The sequence below is a fragment of the Amia ocellicauda genome, chromosome 15, assembly GCF_036373705.1.
Source record: "Amia ocellicauda isolate fAmiCal2 chromosome 15, fAmiCal2.hap1, whole genome shotgun sequence".
NCBI lineage: Eukaryota > Metazoa > Chordata > Actinopteri > Amiiformes > Amiidae > Amia > Amia ocellicauda.
The window spans coordinates 17299814-17323256 of record NC_089864.1 but is presented as its reverse complement, the minus strand read 5'-3'; the positions used below and the strand labels follow the sequence as shown (position 1 = coordinate 17323256).

Below are 23443 nucleotides of genomic sequence, written 5' to 3'. Positions count from 1 at the left end.
AGTTGTCTTTACAAATTTGGACAGGACAGAAATTGCATAAAGTACAAAAAATAAAGTTTCAGCTTCTTTTATTGTCATGGAAGACACATCCTGGATAAATGAGGATGTCTTGATCAACAGAATCACTATCAATGTAACGGAACAGCCTGACTGTATATATTATCATTGAGGTATATGTTAATTGATGCTACCATCACTCAATCTCTTCTCCCTCCAGGGTTTCAGAAAGCACTATGAAAAGGCCACACACATTATTATTCAACCAGTTTGGTTGTATATGATGTAGGCAGTGCAAAAGAACATTCCTATTATAAAACAGAAGTCAAAACTGCAACTATGGAGATGGCATTAAATGCACTGGGAGCAGTGGGAGAACAGCGGTTTAAAGCTAAAATAAGCTTTGACATTGAGAAGCTCTTCATGTTTTCATACATAGGATGCTTTTACAGTGGACATCTATTTCTGATACATCTCATGCACAATATAAGGATGTGGACATATTTAAAACTGCTTTTCAAAAAGGGAATACATACAATAAGCATAGCAAATAGTTCTGATTAACTCAATATGCCAAAACAGAAACATTATCCACTTATGAAATTGTGCATTGTTTATGCATGGTGGGCAAGATTACATTTAAAATGCCATTTAAACTATTCTGGCATAACACATTGATTTAATAAATGCCATAGTTGCATTACTCAATTATGTTTTTAAAGGACATTATTATTATTATTATTATTTACTTTTCAGGGTTATATTATAGGCAATGGTTTTCAAATGAACAAAAGCTAAAAGCTAAAAGGTAAAATAAAAAGGTTTTACAGTATCAAAATGTTTCCTGGGGATAATCTAAGCATTACGCGTATCCGGATGATGTGGACATTCAGACTGGTGAAACTCAGATTCCAAATAGCGAGTATCAGATATCGACCTTTAGAGCAGATCATTTGCCTGTTAGGTTGCACTCTTTCTTTGGAAGCCATTTTAAGAGCCCTTACATGCAGAAACACACTTGAAAAATGTGAAGAGCTAAATGTAATACTAGTGGACCTCACGTCACACACAGCTATTTTTATTAACATTGCTTGCAGGCGTTTGTGTAAAAATAGAAAACAAACGAGCACATTGCAGAGTTGACTTACAATTAAAGCAATGCTTACTTCTAGCTGTCTGGGAACCCAACTCACACATGAAAAATGAGGACAACAAGAAAAAGAAGGAACAGAGTATTCGGTGAAGTAATAAGCCGTGCAAATGAAGCTAACTTGATCTGCATCAAATACAGGGGAAGACAAGAAGTGTTTCAGCAAATTCCTTTGGTCAGGAGTGGGTCTTTATGCTGCTAGAGGCAATTTTGTTGGGTAATGGAACTGGGAAAAGTTATTAACCCTGCTTTGCTGTGAGGCCAGGACAACTCTATTAAATGAATGTGCAAAGAAACCCATTTTCAATTACTATCGCCGAGACGTTCAAAAAATAAAATGGACTCATCAGTAAGAAACTAGTAAGAAATTACTTGGTTGCAAGAGACCTATGGCTCTTAACTTCCAATAGATTGCTTAACAGGTTTAAGTACTTTTATATTAATAATTCATATATTGCCTATTCATCTCCATAATATTGAAATAGTCTTTACTGGTTCCTAAGAAATTATATTTTAGGATCTCAGGAATGAGCCTGCCACTCGTCAGGTAGAAGAGAAAAGTCTCTACACAAGTGGAGGGGAATGAAATAGTGCACTATGGGATTAGACATAATAAATTGTTCTTTTTCTCCTTTAATACCATGTGGAATTCACTTCTCTCTGCATTTCATTTCTCACTGAAAAGGTAAATGCAAATCTCAGACAACAGTATATGTTTCAGCTCATTTTCATTTCCTCAGGGCAAACTGGGCCATTTAAATTGTAATATGTTTACGATCACAAATGGCAGACATGGGGTTGACAGAAATGGTACGGAGTTGAACTCATGAAGTAGGTAAATGCTAAGCAGGGGTCCTGGGGGCCCTGAAAGCTGGAGGGCTACGGGACAACAATATATATATATATATAGTAGAGATCTGGGACTATGTGAAATGGAGTGACTGCAGAGTGTGTGTGTGAGTCTATCCTTTCTGTGTGTAGGGGTCTAGGTTTCTAGATTTGAAGGTTAACCCCACGTGAGAATAGCGGGTGATTTGGGGTAAGATCGGCAATATATATAGGGGTGCCCCAGTTCCCATGGGAGGAGTGAGACTAAGCCTAGTGCTGTGCCTGTGAAAGCTGTTCTGTTCTTTAACCCTGACTCTCTATTATTTATTGTTTTGTTTGAGCCAGTGAATCCTGTAGCAAATGCCTATATCACTACATTGGTGTCACAGCAGTGGGATAGAATTCATGCCACTGTGGAATATATATATATATGTTTATTCAGAAATTAGGCAACATGTGCTACAATTACTGCTTGTCAGAAACTATGTATTTCTTGGACGCAAACACAAATATGGATTATGAAGTGCTAACTATGTCTGAAGTATGCATACATCAAACATTTCTTTATGACCCAATTTGCGTTAGTATTACTTCTTAATTTAGGATGGTTGAGTCATTGAAGAATATGATTAATCTATTAAATATCACTTCATTGCTCATGTGTTTGGGGGAATAAACATTTTGGTGGCTTAAATGACAATAGTCTGAAGTGTCTGACAACCTCTCTTTTCAGGCGAGGTTTTCCTGTTCTATGTCTGCATTTCATTGATAATGACCTTTGTAAATGATGGAGGCAGAAGGCTGGCACAGGTGGCAACGTGCAAGTCTGGAAGCAAGATTACTTTAGTAATTAAACGATGGGAACTGTGAGGTGGTACATGAGTAGTGCTGGGCTAAAGTGTTGTTTAAAATGCATGCACTCTATTTATATCAACATTTAACACCTGGTGAAACTGGCTTGCAAGTATTTGGTATACACTTGCTGTCTCTCTCTCTGCCTGTAATTGCTGAGCTGCGGCCTGATCCAATCAGTGAAGACAATGATTGTGTTTGTCATTACAATTCGTCAGATGCTTTTTTTCCCCAGACATGTTTAATACTATGATTTGCATTGAAATCTCCTGAAGATTGCACCAAATGTACCTCTCTCTTTAAAGCAGCCATGAGATTTGAAACCGTGGATTTGAAAGAGGTTGAGAAAGGTTTGTAAATAGCTGGTCTTGGACCATGAATAGCAGGTTTTAGTGGTCACCCTTCTCTCACCTGGAAACATTCAAATCAATTAAGTCGTGGTTTGGTAAATTCATTAATTTATAAACCATTGGAAGGAATCATCTGGATATCTTCAGCCTCTCAAGACAAGGGGTCCCTTTCATGACTCGACTTGATTAAAACTGACATTTGTTCCCTGAGTCTAAAAATGGATGATTTAGGATGACTTATAAAAATAAGCGGATAAAGGCTCACTGAAGACCACTGGTTTAGATTCAGAGCAGGCTGGCTGAGAAGTGGAGCTTTTGTGGTTCTCTCATGTGGTGAAACGAAGCTGACAGAGACAGGTTGTGGCGTGCTGTACTGCTGCGCAAGTGACTCATGTGGACCCGAGAGGTTGTTCGTTCGTGTCTTAGTCAGCCTGAGATGCTGATTGTTGCAGGGTACCCAGTGGGTGTTAGACACCGAGAGAAAATGGGTCAGTGCTGGCTTCAACCTCCAATCAATGAGTGTATGTCAAATTAGGGACATAAATCCACCAGATCTTCAGTATCAGCTCAATTAAATTATATGTTTTTGTGGTAAAGACTCATTTGAATAATGTGTTTCAGTTTAAAGGGCAGATAAAGAAAATACTTTTTTATTTATTTTATTTTTAGATAAAGGTGACATTCCAAAAGGTTTTATTTTTAATATTATTCTTAAAATAAGTACATTAATGAAAAAAGGTCAATGTAGCGCCTCTGACTGTTTGTTTTTTGATTTCTCCATAAAGATACTTCACCCAGCCAGCTAGTAAACCATGTAAATCAAATTCTAAATGTCTCTGGCCTGTCAGCACCATTCACTGAAACGGTGTTAAGCATTACAATCCACTCTGCGGTGACCTTTTCCCCACTTATACAATATTGAAATCGGTTGCAAATATGTCAGAACTGCATTCCCCCACTCCTGAATTGTATTTCGCTCTTTCTTTCCCTATATTTACCCCAGCATTTTCAGAAGGGCGATGACTGATTTGTTTTGAACAGTCTTTTCTGAAAAACAAAGATATTTTGGGCTGCGTGACCTTCTCTACCCATTTGGTCTTTTCTTTCCTCCATATTAAAGCACCCTGTTAAAACATATAGACAATTCTTTTCTGCTGTATGTTATTTGTGGGTGTAATGCTGCCTGTCCCTCTGGATTTACTTGATAGGTACACAGCTGAATTGAGATGTCCTGCCGTGTGGGTTTTATATTTGCACAGCCCCGCAGTAGTAAACCCTGGTTCAGAAGAAGAGAAGAGTGAAGCGCTGTGAATATGAGGATTGTGAGTGTAACATCACGCTTTCACCCCCACCTTCTCAGAGGAGGCAACCAGAGACACACATAGAGATCCGGAGGGTGAGGACAATAGCAGCAAGAACAACACAACACAACAGAGAAATTGAAACTGACAAGGGCTGCACTGCATGATGGGAACACATGCTGACTGTATATTAATAAGAGGGAAGAGTTATATAATGCTGGATCATTCAACTGACATGCTTAAGACGGATGCAAAGAGTTAATTTAGTATATAATAAGCAAACATTTACAGAAGGATGATTCAGTTTGCAATATTAAATAAATATCAAATTGGCTGCACCACAAATCTGCAGCACTGTGATTAGCTCCAGACCTGTAATTACTCCCTAGAGTAAAACTAAATTAAATCAGTTCAGTTCTGACCAAGGACTGGATGGGCTTGATTTTGAAAAGGAAACAACTTATTTTACATTTGTTAATTTCTGTTGAGATTGTTCTGAATGTTTTTTCAAGCTTCCCAAATTTGCTGTAGGCCATGATGTATAAGGATACTAATTTAGTCCCAGGAAATACAGAACAGAGTTTATTTAACCAAACCTGTAAAGTGCCATCTTCCCCCTTCTTATACCAGTACATATAAATCTGAACAAATGACTTCTTATATGCGTCTATGAACCGGCAGTGAAGAGCTATAATAACCAGACGGGACCAAACCTAAACCTTCTCTACTATATTATTATTATTATTATTATTTTTTTTTTTTTTAATTATTATTTCTTGGCAGACGCCCTTATCCAAGGCGACTTACAACAGAAGTGCAAAAAAAGTGCAAAAATACAGTGAAGTACAAGGCATCAATCATTACAAATTCAATTTAGCTAAAACAGCAATTCAAAATAATACATTTTACAAATTCCAATTTACAATTTACACAAGTACAGTAAGTGACTTCCTACATCCTGGACGGTGAAAGCTAAGTGCTGTCAAGATGTAGGGTCACAGTCAAGGGCTACGGGAAAGGGAGCAAGGAGGAAAACAATACTCAATCCGTTGCCTGAACAGAAGAGTTTACTTGTGCCAGAATTTTCTTTGTTTAACTGATCGTAGATAAATTATTGAACGTGAATGAATTAAATGACTTCATTATGACAGTCATGCCAGATAAGCAGCACGTTTGATCGAAATTTTAACATATCCCAGATGTGAATTCCCCAAAGAGAAATCAGTCAAACTCATTTGGATTATTTGTTTTCTGAAGGATATATTTCTATAGCTTGAAGTTTTGATTTCTAAATCAATCAATCCACAAAATAACAGAGATTGGAAAATAATGAATGAAAAATGAATAAAACTGGTACTTGTTCTGTTTTAAGTGAGGTATTGTTGCTGTCGTTATTGTTTCAGATGTAATGTTCTCTGATTACTGGGGCTAAGAAAGGATATTGGTATTCTTCTCACTTACACTCGCGCTCAGATTCTCTTTGGACTTTACGGTCAGATGTCAAAAATGATGCAGTGCAACTCGGAAGATTGCTTTAATGTCTGAGTGCAGATAATTCACCCCCACTCGTGGCTGTTATGACCAGATTGAGCAGTCGCCAAATGATTTAGGATCCTCCTCTCAACAACAGTTCGCGGTGAATTGAAATGGAAGAAAAGGTGCAGTGTCAATTTCCTCCCACATGATTGTTCTGTCATTTGCCCAGCTTACATCTTGTTTGTAGAAGCTTTAATATGCATTTTGTACTCCCCAGATATTTATTATCAACAAGTCTATTTTGATGTCACAGCCACCCCAGAAAAAAAGTATATAAATGAACATTCGCAAGGACTTATCCATTAGATTATATAATGACCCTGCCAGACTTCTGTGCTCTTCCATGATTGCTGGCAGCACTATTTATTTATTTATTAATGCATTTTGTTCCAGAAAATAATGAGACTTGTTCTATCGCAGGAATACTCATTCCAAGTACAGATGCATAAAATCAATTTAAATTCAGCAGTTTGACTACAGTCGGAGACCACGTCCCTAATAACATCGTAGACACTTGATAAAAAATGCCATGGATATTAGCTTTGAAATATTCCAATACAATGAGTGCATAGAGTTTGTAATATTGAAAACAATAGACGCATCCACGTACATCAGGAAGAGTACCAACATAATTTCCCTTTCAAATTAATAATTATAATCGTGTCGATTATATATAGTCAATATACATATAAATGGCAAGTCATGAAACCACATAAAAACAACACTTTAAAGCTAAAAGTCAATAAGAAACCAGTAACAGCAATGTCAAACTAATGAATGCTTTCCTTGCAAACAAAACCTTTTATAAATTAAAAAAAAAAAAGTTTAGTCTATTGCTTAAAGTTAAATAATAAATTAGGATTAACATTCATGCAATTCTATTGGCAAGTTTCACACTAACCTTGAATGTCAATATAATAAGCTTTGATACAAATTTTAACAAAAAGAAGAAACATGTTATGTTATATCAAATCATAAAAGCTGGAATTAATATAGTCTAAACATGAACAATAGAGAAAATGTACCTGGACTTCGGAACTGACGGCCCCTGTATATTTTGCTGTTTCAATGTGAAGATGATCTTTCCTTATTTATAGGGATACCAGAAGATCATCTGGAGTGAAGTCTTGTATAAATGAAATGTGTCATGCTTTCAAAAAGCTGTAACATTTCTGTCCAATGAAAACGTCTCTCCAAGCCCATGAAAAATGCATTATGATGGAGGAAAACAATAGTTGCTGAGAAGGGCTCACAAAATTAATTAACACTGTCGAGGGCCGCGATTAATACTACGGCTAAATCATGTCAAACCACAGAAAGACTGACAGACTTACAACACTACCGGCACCACTTGATTGGCCCCAACACGACATTTATTAGTTTCTGTCAAAGCCATAATTATGATTCCATTAATGTCATATTTGGAAAGAATAATTCCATCACATCTGTATCTGTTACAATGTTGTACATCATAACAGCACATATTATTATTCATAATAATTATAATAATTATATTTTAAAAATCATCATTATAATGACAATATATTGGTAATTTAGAAAAACAAACTGTTTATTTAATTGTTCTAATTTTTAAAGACATTTTATCTTATAGTTACTTAGTAAGATCTACTACAGTAGATCTACAATGTATTGGTACATAAATAAATAAAACTTGACAGCGACGATTTAAATATACATTTGTATGTATGAATGAGAAATTAAGACATTGAATCCCGAAGTTTAAGTTCACTTTTTAAAGGTAGAGAATGAGGTGAGAGCAGAGACAGTTTTCACTATGACATATCCTTCATAAGACAAGCACAGGTGATCATCTTAGCTATGTGACAAAACTTGTACATTCACTCCATCACACCCTCTAACTTTCTCAACCCTATTCTCTCCAAAAAGACAGACAACCTTGGGGGCTAGTCCTGATCATACTTTTGTCATTTGTTTGCTGTCTGAGTTGCTATATCTCAAGCCATCTCAAAGGAGGGAGTCAATTCTGAAAAGCTATATATGGTAAGAAAAGACACCTGGAGATGTACCTATTTTACAGCAGACAAGAGAGACAGACTTTTGCTGTTCGAGATGCAGTGCTAAATTAGCAAAGAGTGTTGGAAATGGGCATCAAAGTTATGACCTCTGCATTTCAGTGGGTCTGAACATTTTAAATCATGGCTGATTCTTCTATGGGATCAAACTAATACCATTTGATCAGTGTCTGCTGGAGCTGAATTGAGACGGCCCTTGTACTTTGTCCTCCCTGCTCCCCAGTTGCTGTTTGGTTGCTAGCGAGTGAAGTGATATTTACATCTGACAATGTAATTTGGAAAGAAAGATTGTGCTAAATGAGCTTGTGGGATCATTTTTCAGCTAACATGCACCTTCTCTCTTAGAGAGCAACAACACTGAAAGCTAACACAGAGCATGCTACAAGTGGCCTCCTGGATAAGGGCATCTGCCAATAAATAAATAAATAAGATTATTATTATTATTAATAATAAGATTATTATTATTAATAATAATAATAATAATAATAATAATAATAATAATAATAATAATAATAATAATGCTCTGTGAAACCTAAAAGGTTTTGGGAGGCTCCAGCCATTGACTCGGACATACTGTCATGTGTTTCCCGAAATGGGAAGCTACAATCTAATTCATACTGATTTGAATCACAGTAAACATCTCAGGTTTGTTAATGTTTCGATGTAGAAAAGCAGCATGATAACTCCTAATGGAAGTTGTGTGCATGTAAAGCAGTCTGCAGTAATAATGCTCTGCTACTCGACTACTGAAAATGAAGCTGTTGTTGTTAATTTTTTCTTTTCAGAATTGCCCGGCAGTAATTTAGTTTGACACTGTAGAAGTGAATTTGCTGTATGGTAAAGAAAATGATACACCTCTGCATACCAAAATATACTTGTTAAATACTAATCCACATTCAATGAACATTTAATGATCTTGTAACACATTTAATAATAATACCTTATTGCAATGTTTTCTCTACATGATAGAGATGTTGTTTTTTTCATTACTTTCATGCGCCTCCTTAATTCATGGTAAACAACCGAAGCATGTGTTTTTATACATAAGGAAAAATGTCTCACATATTGGCTTGTGAAACATATAAATATGAGTTAAATGTAGGATTGGCTTACTTCAGCTCTCCTGTCTTGAAATTAACCTATGCAAAGCAAGATTGTTTCTGAAGTATCAGTGCTAGGCCTCAGGGAATAAGCTGCGTTAGTTTAAAATGCACAATACCAGTTGCCATCGTTACTGAGACCAAATGTTCTGTTTCTACACAAGGACGTCTACATTAACCACCTTAGACTACATACATTTAATTTATTTCTTGTTGCATGTAATGAGATTTCTGTTTTGAGTGATTCCACTTAAATTTCTGTTGCCACACTAATTAATTATGATGACAAAAACACCTGAAATGACCTAATTATCTTGACTGCAGGAGGAGTAACTTGGTGATGCTCTATACTGACAAATCAGTTTAGAAAGAATATCTTTCTTCCACTGAAACACCTCTACGTCACATAGGGCTACTTCTTATTTGCTATTGTGTTAACAGTACAGGAGCTGTAGCATCAGCATATGCACAAATCACCAACATTACATGAATATGATAAACACACAGGTAAATAATATACATACTATGAAACTAGCAATTATTATATTTGATATATAAATGTTATTCACACACACACACATATATATATATATATATATATATATACACTCACCTAAAGGATTATTAGGAACACCATACTAATACTGTGTTTGACCCCCTTTCGTCTTCAGAACTGCCTTAATTCTACGTGGCATTGATTCAACAAGGTGCTGAAAGCATTCTTTAGAAATGTTGGCCCATATTGATAGGATAGCATCTTGCAGTTGATGGAGATTTGTGGGATGCACATCCAGGGCACGAAGCTCCCGTTCCACCACATCCCAAAGATGCTCTATTGGGTTGAGATCTGGTGACTGTGGGGGCCAGTTTAGTACAGTGAACTCATTGTCATGTTCAAGAAACCAATTTGAAATGATTGGACCTTTGTGACATGGTGCATTATCCTGCTGGAAGTAGCCATCAGAGGATGGGTACATGCTGGTCATAAAGGGATGGACATGGTCAGAAACAATGCTCAGGTAGGCCGTGGCATTTAAACGATGCCCAATTGGCACTAAGGGGCCTAAAGTGTGCCAAGAAAACATCCCCCACACCATTACACCACCACCACCAGCCTGCACAGTGGTAACAAGGCATGATGGATCCATGTTCTCATTCTGTTTACGCCAAATTCTGACTCTACCATCTGAATGTCTCAACAGAAATCGAGACTCATCAGACCAGGCAACATTTTTCCAGTCTTCAACTGTCCAATTTTGGTGAGCTTGTGCAAATTGTAGCCTCTTTTTCCTATTTGTAGTGGAGATGAGTGGTACCCGGTGGGGTCTTCTGCTGTTGTAGCCCATCCGCCTCAAGGTTGTACGTGTTGTGGCTTCACAAATGCTTTGCTGCATACCTCGGTTGTAACGAGTGGTTATTTCAGTCAAAGTTGCTCTTCTATCAGCTTGAATCAGTCGGCCCATTCTCCTCTGACCTCTAGCATCAACAAGGCATTTTCGCCCACAGGACTGCCGCATACTGGATGTTTTTCCCTTTTCACACCATTCTTTGTAAACCCTAGAAATGGTTGTGCGTGAAAATCCCAGTAACTGAGCAGATTGTGAAATACTCAGACCGGCCCGTCTGGCACCAACAACCATGCCACGCTCAAAATTGCTTAAATCACCTTTCTTTCCCATTCAGACATTCAGTTTGGAGTTCAGGAGATTGTCTTGACCAGGACCACACCCCTAAATGCATTGAAGCAACTGCCATGTGATTGGTTGGTTAGATAATTGCATTAATGAGAAATTGAACAGGTGTTCCTAATAATCCTTTAGGTGAGTGTATGTATATATATATATATATATATATATATATATATATATAGTGCCTAATGTCTACACCTCCTTTCAAAATGTTCACCTTTTGCTGACTTATAGCCTGGAATTTAAAATGCATTAAAATAGTATATTAATGTATGTATTTATTTTAATGTATCTACACATCCTACCCCACAACTTCCAAGTGTAAATAAAATATTGCTGAACAATATGTAAAAATATAAACTGGAATAGCTTGGTTGGAGTGTAATTGGATTGTAACAGCAATCCTGAATTAGCTCAGGTGTAAGCAATCACTTTCGAATTCACACACCAAGTTAAGTGGCCTCCACCTGTGTTAAATTGTAGTGATTCACATGATTTCAGGACAGATTCAGCAGTTCCTGTAGGATCCCTCTGGTGGGTCGTGCATTTCAAAACAAAGACTCAACCATGAGTACAAAGGAGCTTTCAAAAGAACTCTGGGACAAAGTTGCTGAAAGGCACAGATCAGGGGATGGGTATAAAATAAATATCAAAGGTCTTGAGTACCCCTTGGAGCACAGTCAAGATGATTATTAAGAAGTGAAAGGTATATTCCACCACCAAGACCCTGCCTAAATTAACTGGCCCTTCAAAACTGGATGAAAGCAGGAGGAGACCAGAAAGGCTACCAAAAGGCCAATGGCAACTGATATTTTATGGCCAAGACTGGTGAAAGTGTGCATGTGACAACAATATCCCAAGCACTCCACAAATCTGGGCTGTATTGTAGAGTGGGAAGAAAGGAGACATTACTCATGAGAGCCCATCTGAAACAATCAGAAGATTCTGTAGCCATGTGGCAAAAAGGTTTTGTGGTCTGACTAAACTAAAATTTAACTTTTTGGACTAAATGCAACACGTTATGTTTGGGGTAAACCCACCACAGTGCATCACCCAGAGAACACCATCCCTACTGTGAAGCAGGCTGGTGGCAGCATCATGTTATGGCGATGTTTCTCATGGGCTGGCACTGGGGCATGATTTGAAGATTGCTATCCATCAACGCTTCACAAGGAGAGTTTGAACAGTTTTGTAAAGAAAATAGTCAAATATCGCCAAATCTACACTACCGGTCAAAAGTTTTAGAACTTAGAAGTTCTACTTTAGAAGTCAATTTTTTCAATTCTTATTGAAATGTACGCAGTTTAATGTCTCAATGTACTCTGAAATTAAAGCATAGAACAAATAAACAATTAATAGAGATAAAAAATAAATCATGGAATTGTTTTGATTAACAAAATGTAACCCCTTAAGCTGACAAACCCCTCTGGTATTCTGAAATGGGGGGGTGGGGGGATACTTGGTCTGAGTAGGTATACAAAATCTCAGACAATATTGACAATTATGACATATTCTGGAACCAGACACTGCACTGATCAAAACAAGACCGTCCACGTTTTGATAGAAGCAACACACCCATAGAGAGCTCAAAATGTCAAGATGGAAACTCTGTTTACATTGTACTAATACACAACGATTTTACATAATTGGATCTGAACTTCTCTGTGTTTGATAGAACATTAAATAATATATACTGTATTAATCATTAGGTTGTTCTGAACAAAACAAGCCTATTTGCAAATAAATCTGATTGAAACCGAGTGATCTGTGACCATCTGAATGAGCAGACTGCGCGTTTACTCCCCGGGCTCTGAACGACGGCGGGCGACACGGAAACTGTAAATCAGATGTGTTTGAGAAAACGCGCTGGTAGCCAAGAGAATAAGCTTTCAAACGATGTGCGTATTGTAGGAATACAGTGTCACTATGCACAGGAGCTGCGTGTAACACTGCCAAATAATGCTTAAGAGGGTGTAGTAACACAGTATATAACTCTGAAATGTACATTATTTTTCAGTTTTTGGTAACCTAAAATTTTATTTTAAATATCTGGCAATTTACTTACTTACATTTGTACCATTTCAGGTTATTCACTGGACTTTCAAAAAAATACGTCTCAATAAAAACTGGAAAAATGTGGGTGTTCTAAAATTTCTCACCAGTAGTGTAGGTGTGCAAATTTGGTAGAGACCTATCCCAACAGACTCACAGCTTAAAGTGCTGCTAAAGGTGCAATGATAGTAACAAAAAGAAAATCATGGCATTGTTATTTGTTTTAAAGTTTTTTGTATAATGTATAAAATATTCAAACTTAGAATTCATTTTTTTCTTCCTGTTAAATTAAAAAAAGGTTTAAAATGTGATTTTTTATGCAAATGCTAATTTCTACTAAAAGCCAACAGATCATTACATCTGAGAAAAAGAAGGAGAAGAAGAAGAAGAAGAAGAAGAAGAAGAACAACAACAACAACAACAACAAAAATCCATTATTGTATTACATTCTTGGCATTCTATGTATTCAGCTGAAATGCAAGCATGGGGCTAATTGCATAGTGTGTTATTATTCTCCTATCTTGGCAATTACAAGCCAAGCACGGGATTTGTCAATTAGGGAATAATAATTAAAATATATATAGATTGTTCATGACAGAAACACTTAAAAACGGTTTAAGTTGTCAGCTTCAGTTTATTTTTATGAGATTCGATCCAGTAAAGACAAGAGCTTTTCCCAGAGCCCACAAGCCTGAATACAGTGTTTCTCATCCTGCCTAAAAAAGACAAAGGTTTATAAATTATAATCTACTTAATTCTATGCATCTTTATTTCTATAAACAATTACCTAATACATAGAATATGCTACTGAATGCTTGAAGTCCAGTTAGAATAGGGCTAAATTCTGCTAACATTTCCCTTGTTCAGATAATAGATTTGATACTTTAAAATGATTCAGACCAGAGCCTTTTCTCTGTGACATTCTACATATTGCAATTAGTGAGCAATTTAAAAAACTCGGTGCAGACCTGGTGTGTTCATATCTGGGAGTTTCAGCAGGGTGGATCAGTAGGTGGTCCCCACTCTGCCGCTGGCTGAGTCAGACATCTCACATCAGATGAAGCCACAGCCACTCCTTCTATAATTGTATCCAATGCTGAAGGCATCTTAGGCTACTGCACTGAATGTTGGTTCTCTTTACACTCAACAGGATGGAATTAAAAATACCTAGGACTGAAATGTTTAATTCGCACCAGTGTTCCTATTAAAATCAGTGACAAATGCTTTACAAGCCTCTGGTTATATTTTGGAACATTTTGGAAATGTAATCAAACATTGAATGACTTATTTCTCTCATACAAATTGAATTGCAGAGTGACTAGTGACTTTGTGTAACTCCAACAATAACAACAATCCACAAAGGTTTCTGTTCTCTGCTTTTTATAATACCTGCTGCATTTCTTTGATTTAGTTTCCTGACTGAAAATGAAAACCAAACTATTACCTCAGGCTTTCTGTAAGTAATTGAGGTGTGTCTCTTTAGCCTATTTAAATCAGAAACAAGTAGTGTAGAGCAGGAAAAAAGAAAAAAAATCCAACAACTACAACAAAAACACTGAGAAAGGTCAGACCAGTTCAATTAACACAATAAAAAGACATATGAGAACCCCTGCTGCATGTTAAAGGTTAATTAAAGATGAGAGATCTTTTAGAAGGGGAACCATTGTATTCCACAGACAGAAATATTGATCTGGGTCGAAAAAAACAAAAACAACAAAAAAGGTATTTCCTCAAGTCCGAGATCAATCGGTATCCCTCAGCTGGATGTGAGAGTCCAGCTGTGAGAGCTACTGTATTCCTCCATGATATCTCCGCTCTTGTCACACAAGAACACTTGGAATAATCTCCTGTAGACGAATAAAGGGCCAGCTCTTGATTTTTATTTCAGCACATCAAAAAGAGCAATCAGACGGGCCTGATTTCTCTATAATAATCCATATGCATGGCCTCTTGCCTTTACCTCGGCTGTGACCTTGGGTGGCAATGCGTCCAGGGAGCAAACAGAGCAAGTGGGAGGAATATAAACAGCCCATTACCATCTGTGATTTGTGTCACAACTGTCGTGTGGTGAGAGAACATCAGCGCTCTAGTTTCTATCCTCCAGAAGAGGCTTGAAATTCTGTGCAAATTTGATTATTTTCCTTGCTGCTGCTTATCCTTCCTTAATTAAGCATTAAGAATTAAGCAGGATATTTTTAGCTCACAATTTCAATAGGAGTTTTAAAATGGGACATTGGTTGTGAAGATAAAAATAAATAAAATAGTTTGCTGTAATCTGTCTCATTATATTTACATGAAAGCAGGTGTATCTCAGAGACACAAGGGGGCTGTTATGGATTACTTTAAGATGAAACTAAAGAAATTAAAAAAAAAATACAAACATCCTAAGGGTTTTCAATCCTTTGTAGTTTATTCTTGCTAGTGATTCTGTATGCTGTTTGTAGGCTCAAAGAAACACACCTGGTAGCTCTCCAATCACCATTACTGTCATAATTGTTTCTCTCTGTCCTTAAAGAAAGACCTACAATGTTAATTCTAAATGGGATTGATTCATAATGGTTCATTATAATTCCCTGTGACACTCTCTCAAAACCCTGTTCAAGAATCAATCAAAATCAGATAGCAGAATAGCTATTATGTTAGAATAGGAATAGTTTTTCATGAACCAATAATTATCATGTAATTTTCAAACTGCACAAACCCCTATACAAACATCTGAAATTACCTATGATTTAGTAAAGCAACATTCTGGAGTGAATGTACAGATATTACAGATATAACTGATTTTTAAACTTGAGCGATCTTGTACCTAATTATCATCAATTTGGGGTTAACTGTGGTACTCGTTCCTTAGCAGCAAAAATATGGCTATATTGTATGCAAGATGTTTTGGACATCAACATACAACTAAGACCAACAGGTGTCCAATAGCTTCAATGCTTCTGAAAAGTCAGTTTTCTTCCTCTAAGTTTTCTTCAAATTCCATTCCTTCTAGTAACCATCACTGTTATCAATGCACAGAATGTAATAACTCCAAAACTGTCACTAGTTCACATCCTCATACAGGCAAGAACATTATGTAACATATTGTAATTAATTGTAGTATGTAAAATGTTATATATTTGCTACTTTAACATTGCAGATTTTATTAATGAAACAGTAACAAAGCTCTGTTATCTCCTTAAAAATTCTGCTTGACAGACATGTCTATTCAGTCTGGGACAGTTTTGTTTACATAGCTACCATTTTTTCTGTATCTGCCGACTGTGACTAGGCATAATGCTGACTCCAAATATCAGTTTCCCTCAAAGCAGTTAGGAACACACAATTAATGTATGTATTGTTTCTTGTGTAATGAATTACAGTACATTTCCCCTCTACTCTCTTTCAGATTTCCCAGCAAATAATTGCCAACCCCCCTGAGGGGAGTGAACACTCCATTACAGTGGGTAATAGTTCCATGGGACTAACTGAGGTAAACAGTCAGTAAAACATAATGAATGTTACACTTTGTTTCCAAATAGATTATGTTATTGTGCCATAAAAAATATGATCTGGCAGTCAAAAAGCTGACAATACCTACATAAATACAATTACAAAAGGACAATTCTGTCTGAAACTTGATTTAAAACAAAAAAAAAGTATTAACTTTTTTTAAGGAAAAAGGAACACAGGACAGGTTTTACTGGTATTTTACATTAACCTTTACTTCATTTAAATGTCAAAACAGCACAGCTGCACATATCTTTCTGTCACAGAGCTTTAGCAATGTAACACTCTATAGTGAATGTATAAACATCATAAGGGAAATACAAGACAAAAGAGGCAGAAAGGCTGAGAGAGAAAGTATTCACGAAGAAACTGAAAACTCTCTCAGAGCTCACAGAGGAACGGTACTTAAGCCAGCAGTATTAGTCCAAGAAATAAAATCAACTGTTCTCTTTCGGAATCATGCAAATGGTTTTGAAAGAAGTCTACTCATAACACAGTCTATCATAATGCTTACTAGCCTCGGCCATTATGCAAAAGACAGAATTACTTTCAATCAGTATGTATTGTACATGTAGGAGCATTCTCCCATGCATGCTCATTAGTCGAATGGAGTGGCTTTTTGACAACTTGAAATGCTAGAAATCCTTTTACCATGGTAAATTTGCATTGCAATTTCTCAGAATGGCATACATTAACTATCATAGTGTGCATGCTAGTCTTGTGTGCTTGACCATTTAATATACTTTTAGCTAATAAAATGGAACAGAACTCTCTGGAATTACAATACAAATAGAGAAGTTATCCCCAGGGAGAAGAGACACTGGCCTTCACTTGATTTTGTGTTAATCAAAATTCTTATTACGAGAATACAACAGAGCTTTCTGGACGATGAGATTAGAAGTGGCAGTGCCAGTCCAGTGATCTGTTTTTTGCATGCCGCAGTGTCGTACCTTTGATGATTAAATATTATCTGCAGAGAAGTAACATTAAAATGTAACATTAAAAAGAAGGAAACATTTTTCTGTCTAGTTGGAGACAAGAATATATTTCACCCAAAACATAAAACAAAACAAAACAAAAACAAAAATAAACACTTGCAATTTTACTCATGACAGACAAAACATTTGGAAATTGTAGCCCATAACCTTCTGACTTTTGATGGATTGGCAGACATTAATAGATTTATTGCTGTAGGTATTATTTCAAACTGAGGGAAACTGAAATCTGCTGCATGTTTTAACCTTTAGGTTAAGTATACCATAAAAAATGTGCTTGGTTATTATTCTAATTGTTCATTAATTAGGTTAATTTCATTTCACAGTATTAAGATTGTTAGTTTATTTCTTAAGTTCTTAGCTTTTTATATATATTTTACTGCAGAACTAGATTGGCCAATCTCTTGAAAAAAGCCTTTAATGCAAATATTTGTACTTCCAACAATGTAATAAGCCAGGGGTGTATAATGTCAGTTCTTAAAGGCCATAGTCCTATGAAACCTAAAACATGTAAACAATATTTAATTTAAACAAGGACTGGGCTTAGATAATATGCTCTCCCCAAAAATATAAACAGTGAAATACACTTAAGAAAAGGAACCTTTCTTTATTCTAGACTGAAAAGGGAACCAATAACTATTATTCAATGCATTAGAACAAGGTCAATCTAATGCAATGAGAAAGCAGATATTATGTGCGTGTTGGAGTAGGCTAGAACACATGCATTCTGAATCAGCACTGCCATCTTATATCTGTAAGGCAAAGGTTATCCTTTAGCTACTAAATGCATGATTGATCACCTCCATTAAACACTTAATGAGCACAAATCTTATTAAACATGTTAAATTTTATTAGGCTAGCTAAGTAGGTCTACCATAAAGGACAAGGGTTTGTTTTAGTTTTTTCTGCTTACAAACAAATCAGAAAAAAACAAGTCTCCCAGTTCTGTCTTCTTTCCTTTTAGGCTTTCATATGAAACTTATACTGTTGGCAATGGTCCGTTCCTGTTTAATAAATCCTTGTTTTTGATATATAAAGTTTAAAGGTGGCTGAGTTTTATTTTTAAAATGTAAGAGATGTTTTTTCATCCCAAAGCTAAATAGTACAGATCTACAGTAAATTAATTGACAGTTTTCTTATCATCCTCCTCATTTTCTGTGAAGTTTATAATCACCAACTAGATGCAAATAATAACTGAAACAACAAAAATAAATATTAGTTGTAAAATATGACTGTGATATTCAGTAACAAGGAACTGTGACACACTCAGGTTTTGAATACCGCTTAAAAATGATCGGTCACAGAACAGCACAGATGATGTGAAATGTAACCGACAAAGAAAGAAGTAAGCTAACTTTGTGTTGAAATGACTGGCCAGGGTTTTCAGTTTGAAGTTCCGGCATGACCACTGTAGGTGACAGCTCATTGAAAGCAATGTCACGGTATGTTAATTTTGTTTACCACTTAGATAACCAAGTGGGCACAACTGATACAAATAATTTTGCACTGAAAACTAGCTAGGATTTTAGGGAAAATAGATAACAGTTTCTTGATAATAAGTTGACTAGACTTCATCATTGTAATTAAGGAAATAAATATTACTTCACATGAACTACAGTGTACCTTCCTTGGGAAGGAAAAAAAGAATGCCTGGAAATGGTAATCCTTTTATCATTTACACATTTATTTAATATTAAAAAGCAGAATGAATGGTAAGAATTGCCTCTCATAAACAAGTTTTTGTTGTTATTATTATTATGATTGTTGATGAAAAAAAATACATTTATGCCATTTAACTACAGTAATGCAGTGTCCTCGCTCTCAAAATACACACACCTACATATGTAAACACACAGAGATACACAGTGCCTACAGAAAATCCACACCCCCTTTCAGAAGTTTTGCCTTTTTGGTGCCTGGAATCAAAATCCAGTAAAAACTTTTTCATTTGAGTTATCTACGAATTAATTAAAAATAAAATAGCCAGGTTAGATGAGTTCCCTTGGAGCATGATCAAGACAATTATTAAGAAGTGGAAGGTGTGTGGCATGGCTAAGACCCTGCCTAGATCAGGCCGTACCTCCAAATTGGATGACTGAGCCAGAGACTGCCAAAAGGCCAATGGCAACTTTGCAAGAGCTACAGGTTTTTATGGCTAGTCAAAAGGTGCATGTAACAATGTCACAAGCACTCCACAAATCTGGCCGGTATGGTACTCAAGAAAGACCACCTCGAATTCTACATGAAGTATGCAAAAAAAAAAAAAAAAAAAAACACACTCAGGAGATTCTGTAGCCATATAGCAAAAGGTTTTGTGGTCAGACAAACCAAAATTGAAATAAATGCAGTGTTATGTGTGGCGCAAACACAACATCACCCAAAGAACACCATCTACTGTGAAGCATGGTGGTGGTGGCAGCATCATGTTATTGGGATGTTTCTCATCAACAGGGACTGGGGCCAAAGTACAGGAAAGTCCTTGAGGAAAATCTGCTGCCGTCTTCAAGACAGCTGAAACTGGGATGGAAGTTCACCTTTCAGCATGACGACGACTTGAAGCACACAGCCAAAACTACACTGGAGTGGCTAAGTAACAAAAAGGTAAATGTCCTTGAGTTACCCAGTAAGCCCTGACCTAAATCCAATGGACAATTTGTGGCATGACTAGAAGATGACTTGCTGTCCCTTAACACTCCCCAATGATCATGATAGAGCTTTGGAAAGAAGAATGGTCACATATTGCTAATTCTAGGTGCGCCAAGTTTTTAGAGATCTATCCCAACAGACTCACAGTTGTAAGTGCTACCAAAGGAGCTTCTACCAAGAATTTCAGCTGGTGGAAAAAATACTCATTTAAATGCATGAAAATTGGAGGTACTTGACATCAAAATGTGAAAAAAAGGTGAAGGGGTGCAGACTTTCTATAGGCACTCTATATGCATTATAGCCTAGAATGTAACCAGAACATATAGTCTTTAAATCACAAGAGAAGCCTAGCACTTAATCCTAAAAATAATTATAACAGCAGAAGAAGTGAAAGAAAGAGAGAGAAAAATATATGCAAATAAGTGTATCACAAGAGGCCAAATGCATTTACCAAAAGGAAAAAAAAAAATCATTGAAAGAAGGATGATCACTTCTTTCCTGGCTCATTTATATTTGAAATATTTTAATGGGATTGAGATTGGGCTCTCAGGAAGGAGCTGAAGTGGTGCAACTCATTCTGAATACAAACAAGCATTCCACTGGATTTACAAACAATCAGTGCAGAATACTTTAATAAATCAAGCTGGCAAGTTGGCAATTTTTAGGCCTCTAGTCTGTGCCTCTGTCATTGTTTCTTGAATACTCCAAGATCAATAACCATAAGAAACACAAAGAAATAATACAATTCCTATATATATGTGTGTGTGTATATATATATATATATATATACACACACTCACCTAAAGGATTATTAGGAACACCATACTAATACTGTGTTTGACCCCCTTTCGCCTTCAGAACTGCCTTAATTCTATGTGGCATTGATTCAACAAGGTGCTGAAAGCATTCTTTAGAAATGTTGGCCCATATTGATAGGATATCATCTTGCAGTTGATGGAGATTTGTGGGATGCACATCCAGGGCACGAAGCTCCCGTTCCACCACATCCCAAAGATGCTCTATTGGGTTGAGATCTGGTGACTGTGGGGGCCAGTTTAGTACAGTGAACTCATTGTCATGTTCAAGAAACCAATTTGAAATGATTGGACCTTTGTGACATGGTGCATTATCCTGCTGGAAGTAGCCATCAGAGGATGGGTACATGGTGGTCATAAAGGGATGGACATGGTCAGAAACAATGCTCAGGTAGGCCGTGGCATTTAAACGATGCCCAATTGGCACTAAGGGGCCTAAAGTGTGGCAAGAAAACATCCCCCACACCATTACACCACCACCACCAGCCTGCACAGTGGTAACAAGGCATGATGGATCCATGTTCTCATTCTGTTTACGCCAAATTCTGACTCTACCATCTGAATGTCTCAACAGAAATCGAGACTCATCAGACCAGGCAACATTTTTCCAGTCTTCAACTGTCCAATTTTGGTGAGCTTGTGCAAATTGTAGCCTCTTTTTCCTATTTGTAGTGGAGATGAGTGGTACCCGGTGGGGTCTTCTGCTGTTGTAGCCCATCCGCCTCAAGGTTGTACGTGTTGTGGCTTCACAAATGCTTTGCTGCATACCTCGGTTGTAACGAGTGGTTATTTCAGTCAGAGTTGCTCTTCTATCAGCTTTAATCAGTCGGCCCATTCTCCTCTGACCTCTAGCATCAACAAGGCATTTTCGTCCACAGGACTGCCGCATACTGGATGTTTCTCCCTTTTCACACCATTTCTAGGTTTTACAAAGAATGGTTGTGCGTGAAAATCCCAGTAACTGAGCAGATCGTGAAATACTCAGACCGGCCCGTCTGGCACCACCAACCATGCCACGCTCAAAATTGCTTAAATCACCTTTCTTTCCCATTCAGACATTCAGTTTGGAGTTCAGGAGATTGTCTTGACCAGGACCACACCCCTAAATGCATTGAAGCAACTGCCATGTGATTGGTTGGTTAGATAATTGCATTAATGAGAAATTGAACAGGTGTTCCTAATAATCCTTTAGGTGAGTGTATATATATATATATATATACGTATATATATGTATATGAATATATATATATATATTAGGGCTGGGGGAATTAATTGCGATTAATTTGAAATATTTAACGCATCAAGAAAAAATAACAATTGACACAGCACTTTTTTTGCTTCTGTTTTAATTACTTTAATGACACAATGTCCAGAAAAAGAGAACTGCTTTGTCCCCTGACAATGTAAACCAACTGGTCTTTCTCAGTTGCTGGCTTAATGTAAAAGAATAGACAAAATCTTGAAGAAAAAAAAAAATCAATATTCTCCTTTTGTTATTCATATTGCAAAGACTTATGTACCTTTTTGAAATTCAACTGGCACTTAAAAATATTATTTAAAAGAGACTTACTTTGTGTTGATTAATTTAATTAGGTGATTCTACGTTTAAATATTGATGATTACAAGCTTGGGGAAAAAATGTGATTAATTGCAATTAATCACAGCAAATTGTGCGATTAATTAGTGAACGATTCCCAGCCCTAATATATATATGTAACTAATAATTGACTCTCATCTCATAGTTCACCTAGAACTATCCTGAAAAGGTCAGACAATGTGATGTATGGTACAAAGACCTTCAAATCAAGTATATTTTTCTGAGACAAATCAAAAGTCTCCTGCACCTATAGTGTGATGTCATGCTGGGCAGCACAGTGAAAGACCACCCTGAATGGCCCAGACCCTGGGGCAGGAAAATTACCTGGGGAACACCTGATCGGCTGTTCCCTCTTTGACTGGCTCCCTTCCTCGATAAAACAGGAAGCGACAGACTAGGAGATGCAGAAGGAGAGCCTGGGAGTCGGAGCAGAGAGAGCGAGAAAAGAAACAATCAATGGATGGTACCCGACTTTTGCTACTGAACTTAAATATGGATATGGATTTAGATTTGAACTGTCTGCTAGTGTATGTGTTGTTCATTAGTTATGTGTTCAGTTAGGGATCTGATCTGTGTTTAGTTGAGGCTCGAGAGGAGCTAGGATTTTGTGTATGTCTATTTATTTTGATCACCATGCACTCCCTGCCTCAATGTTTCCTAAACCACACCCGAGAGGCCAGATGCCGTGTCCAACCCCACATGATAGTTACAAGGATAGTGTGAATGTTGTCTGTTGCAATGAGTTTCTAGTTCACAGGCTGCACTGGCTGTGCATGAAAGCTACACTTTGATTAAATACAACTTCCTTAGATCAGTGTAATCTTTCAGTAAGGTCTGAACACACACTTGCATGTTTCAGTAATTCTTTCTTTTAGAAAATTCTTAACTCACGCTGTGAGTCCAAACCTCTAACATATCTGCTAACGACACAGACAGTTTAAATTGCAGATAGTGCTTTCATATTCCAGCTCACCCACTGAAATCTTTACG

At 36.8% G+C, this 23443-nt stretch overlaps 1 protein-coding gene across 6 annotated transcripts in view; it reads right to left on the bottom strand.

Annotated features, from left to right (window-relative positions):
- Window positions 1–23443, bottom strand: part of syt1a (synaptotagmin Ia) — a 235989-nt gene that overhangs the window by 68198 nt on the left and 144348 nt on the right. For 3 of the 6 annotated variants that reach the window (XM_066723614.1, XM_066723619.1, XM_066723617.1), the window contains one exon: window positions 22778–22869. The exons of the other annotated variants lie outside the window; for them this stretch is intronic. The gene's annotated coding sequence lies outside the window, so the exon portion shown is untranslated. The remainder of the gene's footprint in view (window positions 1–22777; window positions 22870–23443) is intronic. 6 annotated transcript variants of the gene reach the window in all.